Source organism: Dermacentor variabilis, chromosome 2 (genome assembly GCF_050947875.1).
Source record: "Dermacentor variabilis isolate Ectoservices chromosome 2, ASM5094787v1, whole genome shotgun sequence".
Taxonomy (NCBI): domain Eukaryota; kingdom Metazoa; phylum Arthropoda; class Arachnida; order Ixodida; family Ixodidae; genus Dermacentor; species Dermacentor variabilis.
In genome coordinates this window covers 213,160,662-213,172,388 of record NC_134569.1, presented here as the reverse complement: position 1 = coordinate 213,172,388, position 11,727 = coordinate 213,160,662, and the positions used below count along the sequence as shown (strand labels likewise).

General features: G+C 48.5%; 1 protein-coding gene across 1 annotated transcript in view; it reads left to right on the top strand.

Moving 5' to 3' along the window:
- The first annotated feature begins 201 nt into the window (after positions 1–201).
- LOC142573090 (uncharacterized) overlaps positions 202–11,727 on the top strand; it is a 119,741-nt gene continuing 108,215 nt past the window's right edge. The window contains exon 1 of the mRNA XM_075682602.1: positions 202–326. The gene's annotated coding sequence lies outside the window, so the exon portion shown is untranslated. The remainder of the gene's footprint in view (positions 327–11,727) is intronic.

Genomic DNA, 11,727 nt, shown 5'->3' with positions numbered 1-11,727 from the left:
TGATCTGATGGAAAGCCGCGGAAGTCCTGAATAGAGATGTGTTGATTCGTGTTCGACTGTGGCAATATTTTTCGTCTTTCCTTTGTTTTTACTGCTGTGGCCTTCTTTCCTGCTAAACGTCTAAAAAGCTGGTGAACTTTTTTCTTCGTAACACAAAGATACTCTGTGCTGAGAGCCTAGGTGCTTACATTGGGGAAGATAGGAAAACTTTTTAGTAGCGAACCTGCGCTGCGTCGGACAATGTGCTTGAGGACATAAAGCCAGACAGGATGGAGTGCTCTTTACGGACCCACGGCAGTCACCGTACACCGCGTGACAGAACATAGGTAAGTGCACCCAGTGTTCATGACATATATCAACCTGCCTCAGCTTTATTAAGTTACTTTACCACGCAACAAACAGTGGTGTTTGGCTCGTGGCAGCTCTGTTTGCTCATTAAGTGGCAGCTCGATAACAGCGTAGTTCGCTTTCAAGGATAAACTGTCTTCGTGCCCTGGTTGTTTCGTCAGTGTGTCTTCGACTAGGGCGAACAACAAATACCGTGAACAAATTGTTTGCAGCCTTTACGTCTAGCCAACAAAAAAATTTCACCGATAAGCAACTTCTTCGAAGTGTTATGCTAAAATTCGCTAAATACCCGTAGAAGTACCTTCTCTTTTGTCGTACGATCATTAAGTAATGAGGATTTGCGCTTGGCGAAAACACTGAATTAGCTGATATTGCAGTACTCGAGGTCACGTGGATTTCTTTCTGCTTAGACAACCGAACAAAAGCTGAAGGCTTTGCGTAGCCCCACCACAGCAGCATGTTCTCAAGTTCTAGGACATCAAACATCGATCTGAGCTCATTGAGCAGACGTAACCTCTCGTTCCAGTATTTGAACGTCAAGTTGGATGCCATCAGAGAGCGCTCACTATTGCCAACTTGACATTGATTTCTTACTAAATCGGCTGTATATCTATACCTAGCTGTCACAATGCAAATATGAATTACGCAACGGGGATGTAAATTCACTGTCAACAAGAAAACCTGTGACGCATTTGTGCAGGTAGTTAAGCAGTAGCCATAATATTATAGAAAAATAAAAGAGAACTATATTCTGGCCTTTGCGCTCCGGAAACATTAGGCGACAGCTATCTAAGACTGCAACACACCGATGTTAAGGTAAAGCATTTTTCACGCATATTTTCCTACATCAAGCACGTTTACGCAGTTAACCGTGCGTATCTCACCTTTATCGAGACCTTCGTTGACATGCGGAGCATTGAAGGACAAATTTCTGCTGGAAAGTGTGATCGAGTTTCGTTCCGTAGGCAGCAACTCTGTATATTTGAAACTAGTAGTCAGAAGGGAAACGTAAATTGCCTAGCCTCAATAAAATTATTTTGTTGCTGTATGCGGGCAGAAATCTCAGGGTCATCCTTCTGTAAAGCCCTCCCCCCCCCCCCCAAAAGAAAAAGGAAGGAGTCTGTCGAATGCTACCTTAAAATGAGATATCTCGTACCGCAAAAATAAAGAAGTTCATACAAGGGTGCCGTTTATTTCGCTTCATGCTCAGTTTGGGGGCAGTTTTCTTCAATGTATAACATCACCATAAAGCTTGTTCAAAACAATACAAAATATTTCTTGTATCCGGTTCCGGTATAGGACGACATAATACACTGATGCTCACCTTCGCCATACTTGCGGTATGTTGATTAAGAATATACCTCGGGACTCTTGGGTCGCCATCTCGAACTGGGCGAGAAGTGCTAATTTCTCTCTCTCACTCTCTCTCTCTCTCTCTCTCTCTCTCTCTCTCTATATATATATATATATATATATATATATATATATATATATATATATATATATATATATGTTTGTGTGTGTGTGTGTGTGTGTGTGTGTGACTTTTTTTGTGGCGTTTTCATTTTTTGCAAATGACTGCCCCGTATATTTAGGATCTGCTCCAACTCACATCTTCCCGCCTTTCATGCAATTTAATGTTGAGACGAACCCCCAAGCATTCTTGTTGCCAACGTTTCCAATACCACATCAACTGAATCAACCATAACATGGAATTGTTCAAAATGTTTTATTCCAACAAATAAGAATTGTTACATTTTCACAGAACTCCTGGGCTATATTCTTTTTTTTAATTCGCCTTTCGTGGGAAAACCAGTAAAAATCTCTCGCATTGCTTTTGGCTGCTACATCTCTCCGTTTGATGAGAAACTCATTTCCTTATCTTTCCAAATGAAAAGAAAATAGTTTAGCTGTCATGCGCGTTATCGACGCGCTATATCTGTCTACGCCTCGTATGTTCGGTGGGAAAATCTGTTTGTGTTTGTATTTATTAGTGAAACTTTTCTCAAAACAATGGCGTAATAACAGCAGTCAAATAATTAAAAGCGCATGGAACTTGCTTAAAGACTCTACATGGGACTAACTTGTTCTTGCTCAAAAAACTAAGGACCTATTCTACTCTGTCAAGGTGGAGGACCAGCGAAGATGCAAGGCATCAAACAGGGTTTGACAAAAGTACGTGTATTATCTTAATCATTCGGTAATGGCAGGGACGATGGCTTTCTGATTACTTAGATGTTCACTGATTATTTCGGTTACAACCTTAGACAGACTCTTGGCCAAAGCTAAATGTATACACGGCCATTGTGAAGTAGTTGAGTGACTCGGATTGGTGTGGCACTTCAAACCAAACACCTCTAGCACAAACTTAGTGAACTATTTCTTGTGTGCTTTTGAAATGCCCATATTGAAGTCCCCGACGATGATCACAGCGGTAAGGTCATCACGGCTAACCCATGCAAAATGCGCGGTCATCAACTTCTCGATATCGCAACTTGGATGTGCCTGGATATATATAGACAGTGGATATCATAATTCTGTCTTTCGTTTGTACGGCACAGGCATTCCCACAGTCGGTGTCATTGTCCTCTTAAGAGTCAAGGTTGTACGGTTGTCGATACATTTTGTCCTTAGCGTATATGGCAATGCCTCCGGCACGTTAGTCCATGTGCTGCTCACAAACGATTCCAGTACGCCCATCGAGTTGAAACAATGCATCTTCATTTATTTATTTCATTTATTATTATTTGTTTTTGTTGTTAAGGGCAGAGTGCTTGACGCCTGCTTCACCTCCGCAGCGGGTCGGCCCAGTATTGTACTATCTCCCGGATCGGCTCACGCCCACCTGTCTTAATTGTTGTCCTACAAGCACAAAAAATACATGGAACCCTTGCCATGTACAGCTTCGCTGTAAACGAACCCAAAGTGAAAGAAGCGAGTCACTTTGACGAGGCCCGGCTTGTTCACTCGAAACTCGCTGAACCTGATGTTGAAGCTCTAGGCATAGGGCTTCCCTTGTTTCCGCGCACCGTAGTGTATATTTCGTTCGGCTACCCAATCATTCATTTGAGAAAATAATTAAATAATTCAGACTTTGCTGCAGAGGGACCACAGTTTAAAGCCAAATCAAAATGTGGCAACACTGCGTGTCAGTTGCGTTGCCGAAATGTTTCTCAGGGGGAAAATACAGTTTGCAACACATCGAGAGAACGAGACAACGAAGGCACACGCGCAACTTCTGGGCCTAATATTAATCATTGTAGTTTTTGAGCACTGTTTTTTTTCTGTTGGAAATGCTTTGCAAAACATTAGTTTAACCATGTACAAAAGGGCTTCTCAGCTCCTACTTTTTGCGCGTACTTAGTAGTGCAAGGTGCTTGTTTTTTTATATTACTATATTTTTACTCTTACGGATGGCATAAGTAGTAGAAGATAGCGTGTGCGTGTGTGTGTGTGTGTTTGTGTGTGTGTGTGTGTGTGCGTGCGTGCGTGCGTGCGCGCGCGCGTGCGTGTGTGTGTGTTTGTGTGTGTGTGTGTGTGTGCGTGCGTGCGTGCGTGCGTGCGTGTGTGTGTGTGTGTGTGTGTGTGTGTGTGTGTGTGTGTGTGTGTGTGTGTGTGTGTGTGTGTGTGTGTGTGTGTGTGTGTGTGTGTGTGTGTGTGTGTGTGTGTGTGTGTGTGTGTGTGTGTGTGTGTGTGTGTGTGTGTGTGCGCGTGTGTGTGTGTTTAGTGATTATCACCGTAGTATTATATTTCATATCGCGGCACTCGACCGAAATGTTTCTTTTTTTTCCTATATTTGTTCCAATTCGTGAAGTCGTGATTTCACTTTGTCGTGGCGACTAATGGCAATAAGAACGTTTTTATTTTAGAATATTCCAAACGCAGTAATAGAGGTAAACTAGTAGGTATTTATGCTGATGAAAAATAAATCATTCAACAATTAAAAAAAGGAGAACTTTTTATCCGCATAAAATAAGAAAAGAACGACCGAATGCACAGACCTTAGGATGTACAGAATCCGTCGCTGTGCACATGAGGAGTCCGGTCAATATTGTCAATCTGCCATGCACTGCGTTGTCCAGCATATCCGATGTTTGGATCCCACCGATGGCATCGGTTGTTGGGAACTCGGCGCTGACGCCCGTGGTTGTACCTGGGTCGCAAGCCCCAAGGGTAGCGTTGGCCTGGCGGCCTGGGGTACAACTGGAAGCATCCGAAGGTCCCGGCAAAGCATGAGTCGACTGGTAACAACAAAACAACTTGTTTATTTTAACATCGCAAAGAGTTGGCGGTCAGGTTGACCGAAGTAGAGAGACGGGAGAGCACTTTACTCAACAGAAGAAATCGGAGCCCTCCTTTTGGCGTCCGGGGGCAGCTGTTTTTATACTCTCGCAGTTGAGGGCAAGAAGGAACCCCTCAATAGACGGGCACGTGATTGTACAATGGGCTAAGGTGACGCACACTGCCGCCGGTCGGGCACAAAGACTGGAAGGAGAGGGTGACCCCTGCTGTCGCATCGCCTGGTTCGGGCACAATGGCACATACACTCACACACGCACATGAAGACACGTGGCATCGGAACATGCCTGGAAACGCCTGGCGGGGAGCGTTGCGGCGACGCCGAACGGGCCAAAATGTCTGCCGCCCCGCCGCAGTCGCGCCGGCAAAACCGCGTGTCGCAGGCGAAACGCAACAGACCGCCCCGCCGGGGGAAGGAGATCCCGATGGACAGGGGACTGCATCCGCTGTCCGGAGGGATGTCGCTCGATGATGCTCATAACCGAAGTCGGGCGTCCCTCGACGTTTCTTGAGCGCAGCGCACAGAGAAGGCCTCGTTCTCTCGTTCAGGTTCGCACGGGACACTGCAAAGTGACTTCGGGAGAGTTCACATTTTTGTTCTCGTTCCCGGCAAGCGTTAGAACTACGCTGAAACTCAACCGCTCAGTCAGCAAGCACGGCACAACCCTCACTAAGCCCTGCCAGGCTCTTTCCCCTTTTTATACCACTGCCTAGTTCCTTACAGTAGTCTAGCATCACTCAGAACGCGTCCACAAATTGGAAAATTGCACTAGAAAGCATATCATCACTTTGAAACACTAAACAAAAGCAATATGTTAAAAAAAATCCTGCCTCAGGAAGAAAAACATCAGTAACCAACAATTTTGAGGCTGATTCCTACGTTAGGGGCTTCGACTTAAGCCATCGGCGTTACCGTTGAGACTCCCCTTTTTGTAACGCACCTCAAAGGAATATTGTTGTAAAGCGAGGCTCCAGCGCAGGAGGCGGCCATTTTTGGGAGAGATGGTCTGCAGCCATTGGAGAGGGCAGTGATCCGTCTCAATGATAAACCTCGAGCCGGCTAGATAGCATGACAATTTCTGAACGGCCCACACGAGACATGCACACTCTTTCTCGGTGGCGCTATACGCCTGCTCACGACTGGTCAGCTTACGACTAGCATACAGGACGGGGTGTTCTACTTCTCCCTTTTCCCGTTGGCACAGTACAACACCCATGCCTCGCTCACTAGCATCGCACTGAACAACGAACCCTTTTGTATAGTCTGGCGATCGTAGCACAGGCTGGTTTGTTAGGGCACTCTTTAGGGCGCTAAAAGCTCTTTCCTTTGTCTCGTCCCAGACGACTGTTTGAGGCTCTGTCTTTCTTAGAGCATCCGTCAGGGGAGCCGCGATATCAGAGTACCTAGGGATGTACCTCTGATAGTAGCCGGCGACACCCAAGAACGACCGAATATCGGTCTTGGTGCGCGGTTGCGGAAAGTCTCGCACAGCGGCCACTTTTATTTCAGAGGGGCGGCGACGACCCTGACCAATCACGTGACCGAGGTAGACAACCTCGGCCTGTGCTAACTGGCACTTAGGAGCCTTGACTGTCAAGCCCGCTTCGCGCAGGCGGGTTAGCACTGCCCGCAAGTGTGCCATATGCTCAGACCAGGATGCGGAGAATATCGCTACGTCGTCTAGATACGGTAAAGCGAATTCTTGCTGTCCCCGCAACACTTTATCCATGAGGCTTGAAAAACAGTATGGCGCGTTCTTCAAACCAAAACTCAACACTTTAGGACGGAATGTTCCCATTGGTGAAATGAACGCCGCATACCTACTAGCCTCTTCTGTAAGTGGAACCTGCCAATAACCCCTGACAAGATCTAGGGTGGAAATAAACTGAGCGCTACTAACTTTCTCAAGGCGCTCCTCGATGTTAGGGATCGGATAAATTTGATCCTTAGTGATGGAATTAAGCCTGCGGTAGTCGACGCAAGGACGAGGTTCCTTGCCCGGTACCTCAACTAAAATCAAAGGGGAGGTATAATCACTCTCACCTGCCTCAATAACACCGAGCTGTAGCATTTTCTTTACCTCAGCCTCCATAATATCGCTCTGGCGGGGTGACACCCGATACGCCTTGGATCGTACTGGCTCTGGGGAGGTAAGTTCTATATCATGAGTAAGTACAGAAGTCCTACCAGGCCTCTCAGAGAACAGACCTTGAAACTCTTGTAATAGCTGGTGTAGTTCGGTTTTCTGCTCGGGCGACAGCGGTGCTTTACTGATAAGGTCACTAATGACTTGACCGGTGTCTTCCCTGTTCGTCACTGAGCCTAGTCCCGGAAGCTCGACCGAAAGCTCTTCAGGAACGTTTACCATCATGCACACCACTGCTTCCCTTTGTCTATAAGGTTTGAGCAGATTACAGTGGTAAACTTGCTGTGCTTTCCGCTTTCCTGGCAGACTTACCACGTAGTTAACGTCCGACAGTTTCTGAACAATTCGTGCTGGGCCCTCCCACTGCACGTCTAGTTTGTTGTTTAGCGATGTGCGCAATATCATGACCTCATCGCCCACCTCAAAACGACGGGCCCTGGCTGTCCGATCATAATAAACCTTGGCCCTCTGCTGGGCCTTTGTCATTGCTTCACCTGACAACTCCTGTGCCCTTCTTAAGCGTTCGAGGAGCTTAAGTACGTACTCCACCACGACTGGGTCGTCGCCCCTACCTTCCCACGATTCTCGAAGCATGCGAAGCGGAGATCGAAGCGAGCGACCGTACACCAGTTCAGCTGGCGAAAACCCCGTAGCCGCATGCGGCGCGGTCCTTAAAGCAAACATCACCCCAGGCAGACACAGCTCCCAGTCAGTTCGATGTTCAAAACACAACGCTCTCAACACGCGCTTCATGACGGAGTGGATCTTCTCAACGGAATTCGACTGTGGGTGGTACACTGAGCTGTGTAACAGCTTTACCCCACACCTTTCGAGAAAAGTTGTCGTCAAAGCGCTAGTAAACACTGTGCCCTGATCTGATTGGATTTCCGCAGGAAAACCAACTCGCGCAAATATGGACAGTAGTGCATTAACTATCTCAACTGAGCTGAGTTCTTTAAGCGGCACTGCTTCAGGGAACTTTGTCGCTGGGCAGATCACAGTCAAAATGTGTCTGTACCCCGTGGCTGTTACCGGCAGAGGTCCCACTGTATCAATAACGAGCCGTCTAAAAGGCTCCGTTATGATAGGTACCAATTTCAACGGCGCCCTTGATTTGTCCCCTGGTTTGCCCAACCGCTGACAAGTGTCACATGTCCTCACGAAATGGTCTGCGTCCCGAAAACACCCTGGCCAATAGTACTCTTGCAAGAGACGGTCCTTAGTTTTCTTAACTCCTAGGTGTCCGGACCACGAACCCCCGTGTGACAAGCGCAACAGATCCTGACGATAGCATTGAGGCACGATCAGCTGATCGAACTCCACTCCTCGGCGGTCTAGATACTTCCGGTACAGGACTCCACCTCTTTCCACAAAACGCGCAGTTTTCCTGGCGATACCTTCTTTGACATTGCAGCGCACGTTTTCCAGGCTGCCATCCTTTTTTTGCTCGGCTATCAAAGCCGACCGGCTGACTTTTAGCAACCTATTAAGTCCGTCTGACGTAGGCGCGAGGAGCAAATCAGTAGATAGCTCTTCTAACTTTCCCGTGTCGGGCGTTTCCTCTCCAGTATCTGGCGCCTTTAACGTTACAGACTCAAGTTTATTCAGTTCGGGCGTGCTCTGAATATCAGCTTGCTGCGCCTCTGACCCTTTTTCGTTGTTTGATAACGTCGGCCCCGCAACTACCGCCTTTGCAGCGAGCTCCCGAACCTTCGATCTGGTTAAGGCCTGAACACTAGCTTCACCAAACAAAAGCCCCTTCTCGCACAGGAGGTGATCGGACCTGTTTGAAAATAGGTATGGGTACTGGTGTGGCAGCATAGATGACACTGCCGCCTCCGTCTCAAGCGCTCCGAAAGGTCCTTCAATAAGCACCTTTGCTACTGGCAGACACACGCTATGAGCTTCCACGGCTTGCTTGATCCATGCGCACTCGCCCGTGAACATATGGGGTTCTACGTAAGACGGGTGAACTACATCCATCGTAGCTGCGGAATCGCGAAGCACTCGGCACTCTTTCCCGTTCACGAGGAGGTCTCGCATGTAAGGCTCGAGAAGCTTCATGTTCTCGTCAGTGCTGCCTATTGAAAAAAACACAACTTTTGGTGTTGTTTCCGGACACTGCGCCGAAAAGTGACCCGGCTTCTGGCACGTATAACAAACGCGCGCTTGCCTCATCTCGAACCGCTTTCTGCGTTCGGCTTCGGCTGCCGCCGTCTCCTTAGGTTCGGTCGCACTGCTTCCACTCGCATCCGCACTACGCGTGTTCCCCTTTGCTCTCATGGGTGTGAACTTCGGCCTCTCAAACTTCGAGCCAAATTCACCCTTTTGACCGTCCTTAGCTCCGCGAGCCCGACGCGTCACAAACTCCTCGGCTAGCTCAGCGGCTTTAGCCACCGTACAAACGTCTGGCCTATCCAAGACCCAGTATCGCACGTTCTCCGGTAACCGACTATAAAACTGTTCTAGCCCGAAGCACTGCAGAACTTTATCGTGGTCACCAAACGCTTTCTCTTCTTTGAGCCACTCCTGCATGTTCGACATAAGCCTATACGCAAACTCTGTATATGACTCACTTTTGCCTTTCTCATTTTCCCGAAACTTCCGACGGAACGCCTCCGCAGACAGCCGGTACTTTTTTAGAAGACTCGATTTCACTGTGTCGAAATCCTCTGCCTCCTCTCTATCCAAGCGAGCGACTACGTCGGCCGCCTCGCCGGGTAACAAAGTGAGCAAGCGCTGTGGCCACGTTTCCCGAGAGAACCCCTGCTTCTCGCACGTTCGGTCAAAGTTAACCAGGAACAAACCAATGTCCTCTCCAAGCTTAAACGGCCGCATCAGGTCAGTCATTTTGAACAATACGCGTTCTCCTGCACCGTGTGCCTGACTTCCATTACGAGCGCGTTCCATCTCTACCTCAAGACGCTTCATTTCCAAAGCGTGTTGACGGTCACGCTCTTGTTGCTCTCGCTCTTTCTGTTCATTACGTTCACGCTCTTCTTTTTCTTTCTGTTCTTTACGTTCACGCTCTTCTTTCTCTTTCTGTTCTTTAAGTTCGCGCTCTTCTTTTTCTTTTTGCTCTTTAAGTTCGCGCTCCTGTCTTTTTGCAGTCTCCCTCTCTTCAATGGTCTCAAGGCATTCCGACAGCTCGTCATCCTCAGCTTCTAACTCAAGAATAGCCTTTAGCAGTTCAGGTTTTCTTAGTTTGTCTGAGACATCCAGACCCAACTCTCTTGCAAGCTCCAAGAATTTCGGTTTGCGCAACGACTTCAAATCCATGGCTGCTCTGAATGCTGCTTTCTCTACTGCTTACTATTGTCTTGCCGCAAACTAACCCGGCAGCAACGACAACCACAATTACCAGCTCTGTTTCTAACACTAACAAAAGCCTGGCAAAGCTCAGAAGAAGAAAGTCCCGCACTCACCAAACCTCGCAGTCAAGAGTCCAGCGCAGTCGTTCCGCTGCAGGCAACCAGTCATCACACAGGGCTCGTTGCACTGCTCCCGGATCGTCGATGAGCTGCTCAGCATACAGTCAACTGCATCTCTTCGCTGCTGGCCTCCGTTGTCGCGATCTCACCGCTGGCAGACAGTTGTTTGGATCCCACCGATGGCATCGGTTGTTGGGAACTCGGCGCTGACGCCCGTGGTTGTACCTGGGTCGCAAGCCCCAAGGGTTGCGTTGGCCTGGCGGCCTGGGGTACAACTGGAAGCATCCGAAGGTCCCGGCAAAGCATGAGTCGACTGGTAACAACAAAACAACTTGTTTATTTTAACATCGCAAAGAGTTGGCGGTCAGGTTGACCGAAGTAGAGAGACGGGAGAGCACTTTACTCAACAGAAGAAATCGGAGCCCTCCTTTTGGCGTCCGGGGGCAGCTGTTTTTATACTCTCGCAGTTGAGGGCAAGAAGGAACCCCTCAATAGACGGGCACGTGATTGTACAATGGGCTAAGGTGACGCACACTGCCGCCGGTCGGGCACAATGACTGGAAGGAGAGGGTGACCCCTGCTGTCGCATCGCCTGGTTCGGGCACAATGACTGGAAGGAGAGGGTGACCCCTGCTGTCGCATCGCCTGGTTCGGGCACAATGGCACATACACTCACACACGCACATGAAGACACGTGGCATCGGAACATGCCTGGAAACGCCTGGCGGGGAGCGTTGCGGCGACGCCGAACGGGCCAAAATGTCTGCCGCCCCGCCGCAGTCGCGCCGGCAAAATCGCGTGTCGCAGGCGAAACGCAACACCGAGGACCGCACAAGTACTCGTGTCTAATTAATACGGAAGTGTAAAAACGTTACAAAATTTCTTGGTCCGGCAATTGATAGTTATTTGACCTTAAATCCGCATGAAAACCTTAGGTTAAAAAGAACTTGGTACAGTATAATCAACTTTCCGAATATCGGAAACTTTGCTTCGAACGAATTATCCAGTTAGTACCCTTAGTTCTATGTAGCTTTCATTGATTACGAGAAAGCGTTTGATTCTGTCGAAACCTCAGCAGTCATGGAGGCATTACGGAATCAGGGTGTAGATGAGCCATATGTGAAAATACTGAAAGATATCTGTAGCGGCTCCTGTTTGAAGTCGTAGGCGATCTCACCGCTGCCAACCAGATGTTTGGATCTGACTGCTGGTATGATCTGTTGGGAACTCGGCGCTGACGCCCGTGGTTGTACCTGGGTCGCAAGCCCCAAGGGTAGCGTTGGCCTGGCGGCCTGGGGTACAACTGGAAGCATCCGAAGGTCCCGGCAAAGCATGAGTCGACTGGTAACAACGAAACAACTTGTTTATTTTAACATCGCAAAGAGTTGGCGGTCAGGTTTGACCGAAGTAGAGAGACGGGAGAGCACTTCACTCAACGGAAGAAATCGGAGCCCTCCTCTGGCGTCCGGGGGCAGCTGTTTTTATACTCTCGCAGTTGAGGG